Source organism: Anarrhichthys ocellatus, unplaced genomic scaffold, assembly GCF_004355925.1.
Source record: "Anarrhichthys ocellatus isolate YVR2014 unplaced genomic scaffold, GSC_Weel_1.0 scaffold9, whole genome shotgun sequence".
Classification (NCBI taxonomy): domain Eukaryota; kingdom Metazoa; phylum Chordata; class Actinopteri; order Perciformes; family Anarhichadidae; genus Anarrhichthys; species Anarrhichthys ocellatus.
The window spans coordinates 1,854,878-1,868,196 of record NW_022280039.1 but is presented as its reverse complement, the minus strand read 5'-3'; the positions used below and the strand labels follow the sequence as shown (position 1 = coordinate 1,868,196).

Below are 13,319 nucleotides of genomic sequence, written 5' to 3'. Positions count from 1 at the left end.
GAAGACATTTTCTTCGCCTTCGTCGGCAATGACAGACATGCGGCAATTGCTTTAAGTCTAAGCACCTAGCACACCAAGAAAACTGCCATTCCTGCTCAGCTTTGTAACTCCGCTCTTGCAAGCTGCCTCAAGCTTTTTAATGTTTACTGGATGTGATGTTGATGTGTGTGTGTGTGTGTGTATGTGTGTGTGTGTGTGTGTGCACCTCATGCGCTCTGTCTATGTGTCCCATCTCTTTTTATCACTGTCACAGCCATCACCATGTGTCACAGTTGGCCACTATCTATATGGACCCTAAATCTGCAGCTTATTCTCATGCACGCTAACAATTCAAACAACTGATGACCAGGTTACAGCAATACTCCACTTACTGCAGCTGTTATGTTAAGGCCTTATGTGGGTTATCTCAGTCAAATGACCTACTTAGAGTGGCGTAAGAAACACCACTTAAGCATACACAGACTCATTCAATCTGGGTGGTGAGCCCACATGGAATTACAAGACATAACTAAACATTTCCATGCAGTTTGTCTATAATAACATCCACAAGTGTATCGCACACACTTGTTTGCCCTGCCTTTGCAGATAAAATCTGCCGTTTCACCATGCTGATTTTCAGAAATGTTTTGTTGGATGATAAATAAAAGCATTTAAAGGGAAATAGTATCTTTGTTGCCACAGTGTATGCGGTACTAGTGATGTCAGAGCCATTTGGATTCAACATAAGTCAATAAGCCCAACACACATGGTTGTTTTCTTGCCCTGTAGTCCTGCAAGAGACCTGCAAGTCTGTGTGTGTATTTGTGTGTGTATAAGTGTGTTCATACAGTATATTTATGTGTGTGTTGTCACTTTGCCCACCAAGGGTTACCTAATAGCTTGGCAGCAATGTGTTTCTCCACCTATGCCATGTGCCTCGGTCTATTCTGACTGCAGCTAAATTAAAAGTCCTTTTGGTGCGGAAGTGGATGACAGTGTTTCCCTGTAGCTCACCTTGCCTCCCTCCTGCCTCCGCGTGCCTCTCTCGCTGCCTACCCTCTTGCCCTGGTGGCCCACAGCCCATTTTCCCACTAAGACCAGGTGTCCCACCACACTGGAGAAGAGTGTGTCTTAATCAGTCCCACAGACGTGCACGCCTCACAATGCAGGATACACACATACACGTACACATGCACCTAAACTCACAACATTCATCCATGCAAAGTCAAATTAAGCGCACACACACACACACACACACACTCACACTCACACACACACGCACACTCACACTGCAAGGGGCGCCCCACTGCCACCCTGCCTTATGTCTAGGAGTGACACTTGGATGACACCAGCAGCAGGATTATAAGAGCATATTTATTAGCCTTAGCACCGGTCGTGTGCAAGGCAGGGGCAAGAGTGCGCACACACAGGTACAAAAGTACATTGAGTAAAAGAAGCCAAGAACAGAAACTACATGACAAGAATTAAACCTCTTTAATTATGCAATGGCTAGATGCAGTATGGCACATTTTAAGGTCCAGGTGAAATTCTTAAAATCTGTATCTGTTTTCTATTGTGTACTGCAACATTTTAGATTTTGATGTTGTGGGCCATGGGCTTGTGATCACATTGTATCCAGGTTTATAGCTTTAACAGGTCCCAACAGAGGAACAATGCAGTGTGAAAATCTGCGACCCCTCAAAACAATGTTAAACAACATGCACTGAACAGACCATAAAAACAAATGACCAGTGGTTTGAATTGGAATATTCTCGGGTGTCATTTTATTTTCCTTATCTTTTTTTTTACTATTGTGCTAGGAAACGGGTTTGCCCTGCATAAACACGGACATTGGAACGCATTAAGATGTTTTTCATTTTGAAATTTGGAGACATGTTTTTTAGATAAGGATGAAAGGACTTTGCTATTTAAAGGAGAGAGTTGTTAAAGAGAGAGAAAACAAAGGCTTGACTCGCTGTTGCCATTTCCCCCCTCCCATGTCCTTGTTATCCTGTTTTGATGCTTTAGGGAGACAAATGAACTTCAGGTGCCTTGAAATCTCTTAATGAACTCTCTGCTACCCCTCAGCCTGTCCTTCCTACATTAAGCTGGCACAGCAGCGGTTGCTTTATTTCTCTTTGGAGCATGAGTGGCTACACGGAAACAGACAGACACTTAAGTGTTGGTCATGTAGTGAGTGGCTTTCTTACAGAAAGTGCACAAAAAATACACACCTGAGCATGTATACTGTTACACACCCACATGAAGCTCAATGTCATTCAAGCTTTCACACACACACAACATACTGTATCTGCACTTGAAGACGCACTCAAATACAACTTTGTTTGGTACAAAGAACTTCCAATGCATTGCTTAAAATTTAAAGGAAAAGCTGTTCTGTTGCTTTCCGTGCATTTAAATAAGAGCTTGTGTACTTTCCTGCAACAAATAGTCACTCTCTGATTATCTGACTCACTTTAAAGACAAGTACCAAACAAATAGCATGGGGCATCTCCTTCGCAAACAAGACAAATAGATTTTCTATTGAGCCCAGTCGTTTCAGCTACCACGACCCATTTCTATCTGTCTCTCTGTCTACTTCTGTTAATCATATGCGCATTGCTCCAAAACTAAGCCAAATTTGTGCAGTCTACATTTATAAATTAGCGATATGATACTCCGCTCATCCTCCTTTTTCTGAACGTGTCATCCTCATGTACTGCCATCTGTATGGCAGTACAGTACTGTATGGCCATGTGACAACACGCCAAATGCTATGGAGCTGGTCAGCATTTAGGCATAATAAAGAAAAGCGCTCACACACATGTAGCCTTGATGCAAAAGTCTAACTTGAATGCCACATTGCAGCAAGTTAAGCTTTACTAAATCATAGAGAGGAAAGGATGTAGAGAAAAAGAGAGAGAGAGGTCATATCATTAGGAAAAATTGCCGACTCAAGAAAGAGAGAATGAGAGAATCACCAAGACCAAGGAAGACGAACAGGCAAATGAAAAGTGACACACATTGGAATAGAGCATATGTTCGGCTCAGGCAGCTTCTAGCTTCCTTGAGCTCTTTTCGCATCCATGGATGTGTATGGAGCTGGCCGGCCGGCTGGCTAGCTGGCTGGCACTGTTGGCTGCTCAGTGGTCCTGAACCGGCCTATTTGAAAAGCCTGATATGTTTTATTTGGGCCTGCTTCACACTGCCATATGCACTCAGAGATGGACTGTAATTGAGAGTCAACTCTAATTTGCATGGAGGCAAACTGAGGAAGTCTGGGAGGTGAAGAAAAAAGATTTTTTTTTTGAGAGTATGAATACTGTTGACCAAACGTTTTCTTCTTCTTTCCTTCTTCTGCTTGTGGCTAATATCAAATGTCCTTTCCTCTCCTGAATTGTCCCCACGGCTAAAACACACACATTCATTTAACTCCAACTTTACCTGACTGGAAAAAGGCTGAACTCAAGGTCCCGATTGTCAATTACCTTTTTAATTTTCTCTCTCTTTCTCTCCGTCTGTCTCAACGCCTCTCTTTCTCTCTCAATCTCTTTTTACACATGATCTTTGCTTTCCTTGGATCTAAGCAGAACAACTACTCTTTGTATCTAACATCAAATAGAAGGTTTGGCTGTCAGGAATGTGTGTGTGTGTGTGTGTGTGTGTGTGTGTGTGTGTGTGTGTGTGTATATAGGTAAGATAAGATAATCCTTTATTAGTCCCGCAGCGGATACATTTACAAAAAATATGTGTGTGTGTCTTTGATTGTTTTCTGGCAAAAATGTCCGATCTTCAGTAAACCTTCAGTAAGTAATGACTGAGACCCAGACCCTAGCCTCTAATTGCACCGTCTGAGACAGTTCAAACATATCAAAGGAGAGCTTTGGGTGTGTTTGTTCGTTAGTATATGTGGGGATGTCAATTCATCATTGCTCTGATTATATTTAAGTGTTGTAGTGGGAATGGTAATGTGTATCTGCGCATTCATAATTCGCACACGAAGATACACGTTTGTGTGTTTTTGAGGAGAGGTGGGGGCGATGATATTGCTATGCTAACCTCTAACGACATAACACACTCTGTTTGCGTGTAGCCCACGCCAGCAGACTGCCAGTGAGGGTATGGAGATACAGTATGGCTCTGGGGTTAGGTAGGGAGCTGTACAGTATGTGCTGGGGGCAGGGAGCGACTCAGCGAGGCAAGGCCCTTCTGTCTCCTTGTCATCGCCTAGTGCCACCGGGGCTTGAAAGTGCCAGTGTGTGTCTGCGTGTCTGTGTGTGAGTGATGCGGGTGGGCGCACAGCCGAACGGGCACTTTACTGGCGCTGTGGCACTTAGCTAGCGAGTATAGCTGCTGGCTTGGCGGCACTCCAGGTTAACTCGCCGTGCTGTGAGGTTTTTTGTATCCATGTGCGTTGGGTGATGTGGCACCAGATGCCACTCCATGTGCCCAAATCCTGTTGACATTTGGAGCGTGGGCAAGCGGGCACACAGGAAGGAAGCAGAAAAGAGGAGGGAAATTTAATTAAGATGAAACAGCAGCCTCAGCTACTGCTACAACGTGTTGTGTTTGCACAAATGTTGAGATGCAAGCAGAGTCACCCAGACACAAAAAAGGCATGTACATACACCAATTTTTTTGCCAATTGGCTTGCGGCTATATATGTGTTTTTTTACACAGTCTGTGGGAAGCTGGCAGATAAAGAGAGCAAAGGGTGTAAGGTTTAGGAGAGTAGAAGACGAAGGGGCAGGAGGGAGTGAGAGGGAAGTTGATTGAGGAATTGGCTTGTGTGTGCATGGGTGAGGGGGGGTAATTTGATTAAGCAGGCTGGCAGAAGGAGGAAGCAGGGATGGTATGGTGACAAGTTGATGCCAACTCCTCCTGGCATGGCCTTAACCCTAAGTCCTGACAGAGGAGATGGAGTTGTAGGGGAGGCTTACAGTATTTGGCCTGAGAATGTAGTGAAGGAGGAGGAGAAATAGTCAGATTTAGATAAAAGAGAGGACGAGGGAGGGTGACAAGGGGCACAAGGGAGTAGAGGAAGAAGGGTTGACGGGGAGAATGACACGAGGAGCGAGATAGAAAGGTGGTGAGTAGGTGGTGATATGAGCAAATGGCAGGAGGTGAAAGAGGAGGTGTTAGAAAACCCCTCTCACAGTTTTTTATTCAACTGTCACACAGTCAACTTGCCAAATCAATTTTTCTGCAGATGAAAATAACCCAGCGAAATAACGAAAAGCGACGTATGTGCCTGCGCAGTGCAGTGGGTTAACAGCACTGTAAATGGGCCTCAGATAAAACGCTATGTTGAATTGTTAGCATATTTTCTTTCTGTCCTTCCAGTCACACATTCCATCATTCATTTACTTTTCCATTGCTTTAAGTGTTATTCTCCTCCCACACTTCATTCATACTAACTTGTCCAAGAAACGCTAAATGATGAGGACATTGTGAATTGTGGTTGAATGCCCACCGGTGTCATTATCCTGATGAGCACATTTACATATAAAACAGGCAGACAGAATATTGTCTTTCCAAAAATGTACAGTTCTTGTGCCAATCTATTCTTCAGGTATTTCTGCTTATTTTACCAAATAATGTCACAACTCTAAACACACATCACTTTCAGTATAAGACTGTTGCAGTTAAATAAAAATATCACACTCACAGCATAAAACATAACCACAGCAGGGGTTTAGGGGGTTTCGAGGGCCAGTTATTGCAGTCCCCAACATGGCTTCCAGTAGTTAACACTGAAATGCATGAAAACACACAAACACACAAGCAAACCAACACACACGGCCTCATTTAGATGCAGAAAGCCAGCGCTGACAATAATTATTTTAAATTGCTACGAGGAATACAGGTCCTGGTGGGATATATTACCACTATTCTAACCAGAGATGGATTTCATCCTGCATACACACACTATAACACTACACCACTTCTGACTGTATATATTTATTTATTTATTGCATGTGGGCCTGAATGCTCGTATATGTGTAAGAGTAATGTATATATTTCAGGAGAGTCGAGCATGAATTTTTTTACGTGTTGAGACAAGGTCATGTGACAGCATCTGTACGCTTATGTGTGTATCTACAGTATGTACAACTTTGGGGATGCTGAGCATTATGGGGATGCTGAGTGGGTGTGCTGTGACTGTTCATCTGTATAAGCGGTTATTTTGATCAGATATCTTGAGTGTGGATCACACTTATTCCCTGCAGACCTGAGCACCCACAGAGCCACTACATACACACACACACACACACACACACACCATTGATGTAAAACGATAACTGGATACAGTGTCAGAGGCAGCAACCCGTTCATTCAAGCTGCTCAGTGGCGGATGAAGCAAAAAAAGTGTGACTTCTGAGTATAGACTTCAGATGAAAATTTTCGTACCTTCTGGCAATCTATGGCATTCTCTGAGAGCAAGTGCATTAGCGTTCCCTTTAACCCCGCCTCCCAGCCGCTCGGTCTTAGTCCCATTAACATGAACAGCGGAAGGGGAAGAATTCAGCTATTTGTGCATTTTACTTTTAAGACCTTATAATTCTAATAATGGCTATTCAAGCATTTGTACTGGGAAGTTGATTTACTTTAAAAAACTATGGGAAACTGTATTTTTCCAATGGCACCATGTGACGGACCCCAAAGTTATAACTCCACCTTTTGGCCCCTATGTAAAATTAGCTTCAAAGCCTGACACTCTTCCTGACGACTTGACACACACACACACACATACTGCCTGACATGATGTAGACTCTGAGTGTAAGTGTGTACAGCATTGCCTCCGTGTACCTGTCTCCTTAGACTACTGCTAGGTTTGATTGGGTCAATTGGTATAAATGTGTATGCATGCATTTTCTGTCACCAGCACTCTGAACTTCTTTACCTTCTGCTTTACACGTCACAAATAGAAGGATAATCAGTTGAGAGGGTCAATGTACACAAACTTGGACAAAATTTGGACAACTTCCCCTCATGCTTTTTACTGATTTACAATATTTGTCTGCAGGTGTGTGCATGTTTGTAATGTTATTCAACCACCACTGGACATACTAGAAAATGCCATGTTTATTATCTGTACTAAAATTGAGGATTCTTACTGAGTATGCAAGTGACACTTCCTCATAATAAAGGTGGCATACTGTCAATGTATGACTCTGCTGGGCAGAGAGGAGGTAATGATGTGAGGTATATACAGATTTAACAGTCATAGTCCATATGAGCCAGGATGTACAGCTTCATAAACTCAACAGAAAGAAAAAGAGGGAGAGATTTACAAAGGTAGTCAGTGAGATGCATCCCTTCCCTTTCCGTCCATCCCTCTCTTTCTCACCCTTCTTTAACCCACACCTGAACCTGTCAGCTCTGTATTGCAGAGAATTTTCCGGCAGCCCTTCGACATCTCACTCTCGCCCTGCTGTCAAAGACCGCTGAGGGCATAGAGAGAGAGAGAGAGAGAGGGGTTGAGGGAGGGAGGGAGAGAGAGAGAGAGAGAGGAGACAGAGAGAGAGAGAGGGGTTGAAGGAGGGAGGGATAGAGAGAGAGAGAGAGCGAGAGAGAGAGAATCCTCTCACAGAGCAGAGAGTTCACCTCTCAGGTAATCCTATAAAAAGCCAAGGTGAGATGCTCCTCTGCCTCCTGCTCATTATAGCATCTTTACCCTGCACCGCAGCCACTGCTCTCTTGCTAGAGGTATATTGGGTTGGTGGTGCAGGGGAGATGGGGGGAGTGGGGAGAGTTGGGCAGGTGGGGGCAAAGAGAAAGAGGAGAGGGAGACCTTCTCACTATACACACAGTGCTCGCACGTTTCACCGCATGCGCCACATCTGTTAGACTTTTTTGTACCTCTCCTCCTTCTTCTTCTTCTTCTTTCTCTTCTTCTCCTCCCTCTCTCTCCTTCACTTTCTCTTCCTCTCTCTATGTCCCTCCTTTCCTCCCTCCCCTCCACTCCCCTCTCAGTTCCTTTTTTAATCTTTTATTCATAGCTTAGCAGGTGATGAAAAATTTATGCCCTGAGTCTGGCATTGAAATAAATGCAAAACGAAAACAGAAGCAGTTTATACTGACAGTCTGAATATCTCTATCTAGAACAAGGCTGCTCGCTGCAAATCAGGAAGCCTGGTGCTCTCCTGTTAACTCCGCTGTGTAAATGATGCTTTGTGGCTTCCTGCGAAGCCAGAAGATTAGTGTGTTTTGTTTTCCTCTACTCTCCTCCTGTCATCTTACCAGAGGGGAGGGAAGTGGGCACTTTTTTTTTCTTTTTCGGGCACCATATTTCAAATCTTTTCAGTAACTCCCCCCGTATATCCACTCACCCACCCAGCCCTGCAGCCTAACGCTCTAACCCCCCCCCGACCACCCCCCACTGCCTGTTTTCGGGTAGCCGATCAAAGTGGGCGAAGTATTAGATTTGTTGTTCTACATGGTGTTTGATTGTATTCTCAGGTGTATTCTCAAGTGTGTGTGTGTGTGTGTGTGTGTGTGTGTGTGTGTGTGTGTGTTAGCCGAAGCCCTAAAGTCCCCAGCCTGGCTTAAAGAAATATCCACCCACACGTTCATACACATACAGATACCAGTCGGCCCTTACGGCTTGTAAGAGGGACTATCCCTCTCTTTGGAAGTGTTATACAGAGGCTAACTCTTCCCGCCAGCGCTGGCATATTGCTGCTGTTGGTTTTGGAAGTGGTATCCCCCACCTCCATCCTTCATTCTAAATCTCTGTGTTTTATGAAACCCGACCAAGCGATATATATATTTTTTCAAATACAGTATGAAAAAAAAAAAACACTGTGCTGTTTTAGTGAATGTGCATCTCGCAAAAAAAGTTCCACAGTCTTTACAGCTGCATTGTTATTAAATGTGTAAAGTATATTTGTGTGTGAGAGAGATGGAGCAAATGAAAGCATGCCCGTGAACATGACTGTGTGTTTGTGTGTGCACAGTTGCAATGCGTGTGTGCGCGCGTACGGTGCGTTGTGAAGTCCTGCTGTCAGCTGTAATGATGTGTTGTGGTAGAGTGCTGAGAGCGAAGAGGCCGGCTTGGCCTCAGCCATGGATCTAACTACTGATCTGATACTCTCTGACAGCCAGGGAGAGGGAGAGAGAGAGAGAGAGAGAGATAAAGATGGAGAGAGGGATGGGGGAGCGAGGGGAAAGGAGAAACACCCGATTTAGGGCAGAGAGGAGGGATGGATGGAAGTTAGGGCCTAGAGAGAGAATTCAGTGAAGAGAGAGAGAGATGCAGGGAAAGCCGGGGCTAACAGAGGAGGAACTGCTCTGCAGAGCTCCTCATATCCAATGCACATGTTTTAGGGGTCAATGTATGTTTTAGTGCACACATATAGTAATTTTGGTTGCTGATATCAAAGCAAAAATAATATTGTTTTCTAGTGTAAGACTTAAAATAGTCCAACTGCAGCAAGGCATTTCCTGTGGGAATTATCATCAAGGAGCTTCTTGCATTAGTGTGTACGCATGTGCATACGTGTGGGTGTAAATGTGTGTGTGTGTGTGTGTGTGTGTGTGTGTGTGTGTGTGTGTGTGTGTGTCCCTGGCCCTGCCCCAGTACCACAGTGCCAGTCGTTGGCAGAGCGTGGCGGTGTGTAGCGAGGACGAGTCGCCCAGCAATTAAATAAAGATCTCTAATTGGCTGCTTCATATTAGGGTCAGCAGCTGGAAAGAGAAGAGAGGTTTGTCGCATGCACTTTCACACACCCATAATATTCACTTGTGTACACACGCTTGCACGCGCATATGCTCACACTCATATACTCGCATACAGAAACACGCACAGCTTCTGAACAAAATTCAATTATTAATGGACTGATTGCTCGAGTGGAGCTTCTCTGGGAATCTGAACCTGCCACACTGAATAAAATAAAACCACTGCTTTACATTTTCATTATACCAAACCGTGTTTTAAATTGCAAATGCGACTCGGAAACCCACCGTTGCCCCTCCCTTCCTCCTTCCCTCCCGCCCCTTCTCCCCCTGTTCCTTGCTGTCTCACTACAGCAACCCTCTCCCCCTCCTTGTCCCCTTCCTCACCAGTTACACAAATCCATGCGCATGCACACACACACACACACACACACACGCACACAAATGCACATTTTACTGTTGTGGCGTGTGTGTACAGCCACCATTAAGGAGTCTTATTAAAAGGAAAAAGCTGTGTGTGTTTGTGAGAGAAAGGGAGTTGTGTGCATGAGGAAGTGCTTCTGGGCCGCGGCAGAGCTTCTTTGCTTATTTGCAATCAGGTCAGACAGACAGCACAGCCACATACACCACTGTCACCTCCCTCTGGACCTCTCTCTCTCTCTCTCTCTCTCTCTCTCTCTCTCTTTCCAGCTCGCTCTCTCCTCTTTTTTCTCCATCCCTGTCTTCTAGCTCTCCTCCTCCCCCTGCGTCTATATTTTTCCCAGCTCCAGTGAAATAGCACATTTTGTCAGGAGTTGGATATCTCAATTATCTCCTTCATAATACGAAGGACATTCCTCTTTGTTTCGCCAACTCACTCTCTGTCTCTCTCCCATGGTCCCTCTTCTCTTAAATTTACATTTCTGAATTACATCTGCACATTTCATCCTCACCTCGGTTGCCCTCATTCTTTCGTAGGTTAATTTACAGCTAAAACACTGAATTCCCAGTTCCCACTTGTGTCCTCATGTGACAGGGTTTGGTTGTTTTTACAACTGCTTTTGTATGTTGCAACGTGTGTGCTTTTTTTTAACCCATAAGGTGCTAGTTTTACATTTTTTTCAAAAACTTTTCTTATGTGGTATTTGCCGTAGTGCTTTTGGTCCACATTTTCTAGGAAATCACTCTGTATTGAAGTTTAAAAACTTTTGGTTTGTGGCACTTTTTTCTTCCTACTGCCATGCTGCAAATTCAAACCACCCTTTTCCTCTTATGTTTATTCCAATCAAACTGCTGTTGCTGCTGCTGAAAATTTAAAATGCATGTCCTCCTGTGCACCAAAAAGGATTTTTTTTTCATGAAAGACCAACCTGACACCAGATGTTTACAACAGCAAAAGCGAAGGAAATGTGGAGAAAATGAAGTGGCCGTAAGCTCAATCACTCCTATGTTATAACAGTCTGCAATGGGAAGTAGAAGACTGTTACTTTAAATCCACATCTTGTGCTTGCGTATTTTGTGTTTCGTCTCAGTAATGGTGATAAGCCAGCTACGAAAGTTGTCTGTACATTTACAGCAGGTATCCTCCATTATCTTATGTACTATGTGTGTGTGTGCGCTACATTTTTATGCATACCTCCCTCTCTCCCTGGCTGTGCTTCTGCTACTCTGTGCTGCTCCTTTTCTCATTTGTGTATATTCTGGGTGTTCAATTGTGTGTGTATGTGTGTGTGAAAGAGACTGATAGTGGTTATGGAGGGGCAGAGAGGCTCATGGGAGTTGAGCTAAGGGCCATAGTATCACTCTACTGTCTCTCAGGGCACATTGTTTATGCATGGGGCCACATATGCATCAGGCACAGACACTCGCTGCATACTCCCAGAGACACTGCGAGTCTCTTTCTGTGTGCGCGCATTGCTGTGCGCATATAAAAGTGCGTACAGTATGTGTGTGTGTGTTTGTGGGCATTCTTGTGTGTTTATGTCTTTGAGTGCGTGCGCATGTGTGCATCTTTATGTGTGTGAAGATCCCGTCACCATTACAGCCCACAGGCGGGACCGTGATCTCATCTTCTGGTCTCCGTCCCTGACGTGACAGCACCCTGCCGGCCATGTTGTTCACCTTCATGCTATTTCTCACTGCTCGCTCGGAACCTGTTCACACGCAAAACATGTACACTTTTGCATATGTAGGTGGTCGTACGTGTGTGTGTGTGTGTGTGTGTGTGTGTGTGTGTGTATATATTAGAGTTTGATTATGTGTGTGCGAGTTTGCCAGTCAGACAAATGGAAGGTCAAGCACTTATGGCTCCTATCTCCCCCTCCCTTGTGCCTCCTCCCAGAGAGAAACAAGCTTGTGCCAGATGTCCGGTTAACAATCACCGCTCATCCCCTTCCTGACTTGTCCTCCATTTCTCCCTTCTTTTCTTCCTGCATTTCCTCTTTTAATTAACTTCCTCATCCAGTAAACTGCTGTGACAAGGATCCTGCTTCCTGTATTCTGGGTTCTCACTCAATAATGAAGACATTACGGACCCAGTCTGTACACTATACGTTCCCTCCAACTTCTTTGCTTTAGGAAGTGGCTTTTATGCTCATTTTTGCCCATTAACACGGCTATGCACCTTTACACATACATAATGATCTTGTTTATTCTTCTCTGACAGCTTCAGTGCAGTGATGCTTAGGCTAGTGTCATACTCTTGACTGTTTTTGACTATTTATTTTCAAGAATTTACACAGTATCAGCTGTATAGCTTTATTGAAAAGAGAGAGATTTCAAAAATGATGACTGTTCCTTCCATCTTCAGGCTATTTTGCTTAGTTGATTACTGTCATCCAAATATGTTTCAGACTCTATGAGTTATATTATAGTTTTAATCATGTCATGATACCGATGCCTCATTTACACTGCACATCATTGTCTGTATAAATCACTTTACATCACTCCCATCTAACAAGCCCTAACGACAGTTAGCAGTTTTACAACGGTCACTGGTAAAATTCAACATTTTAACTATTTTCATCCTGGTATACAGAATTTAGCGCAATTTATTTGATGTAGTCATAATCTCGAGAAATATATCTACTCTATGTATACTACAGTCAACAAAAGCAAAGATGTGCAGTTGAAGGGTAGAAATAAATACGGCTTATTTATTTATATGCATCCTTTAAAAATATTACAATATGCCGCCCCTAATTAGAATACAGTCAAATTAAATTTGAGAAATCAGGTTCAGGTGTTAAAGCCGTAGGTGTCAGAGATGGATATCCAGCCACTGACATGTGACACCATGAGGTAATGGAGGTCGTATCTGAGCTACTACACCCTTATGTCATAATCTGCCTGGCCCCTGGCCAATCCACCTCCTTCTTTTTTTTTTTATCTTAATAGATATCACAGTATCTATGTATGCGCTGCATTGATGTTGCTATGCATTATGAAATGACATTTCTCTTCTGTGAGCGTCTGTCAGGGGTGGCTTTGAAAGAAATGTGTCATTGCAGCCTTGACAACAAGGTGGCACTCTGCACTAAGACAAATCCCCTGAGGCCTTTCTATCCCCCAGAGGACACCTTTACCCAGTAAGAAACTGAGGGAAACAAGGAGAGGGAGAGGCACTGGCAAACACACAGAGAGAGAGAGAGAGAGAGAGAGAGAGAGAGAGAGAGAGAGAGAGA

The 13,319-nt window shown here is 44.0% G+C and overlaps 1 protein-coding gene across 2 annotated transcripts in view; it reads left to right on the top strand.

Moving 5' to 3' along the window:
• kiaa0825 (KIAA0825 ortholog) overlaps positions 1 to 13,319 on the top strand; it is a 109,360-nt gene that overhangs the window by 70,629 nt on the left and 25,412 nt on the right. The window lies entirely within an intron of this gene.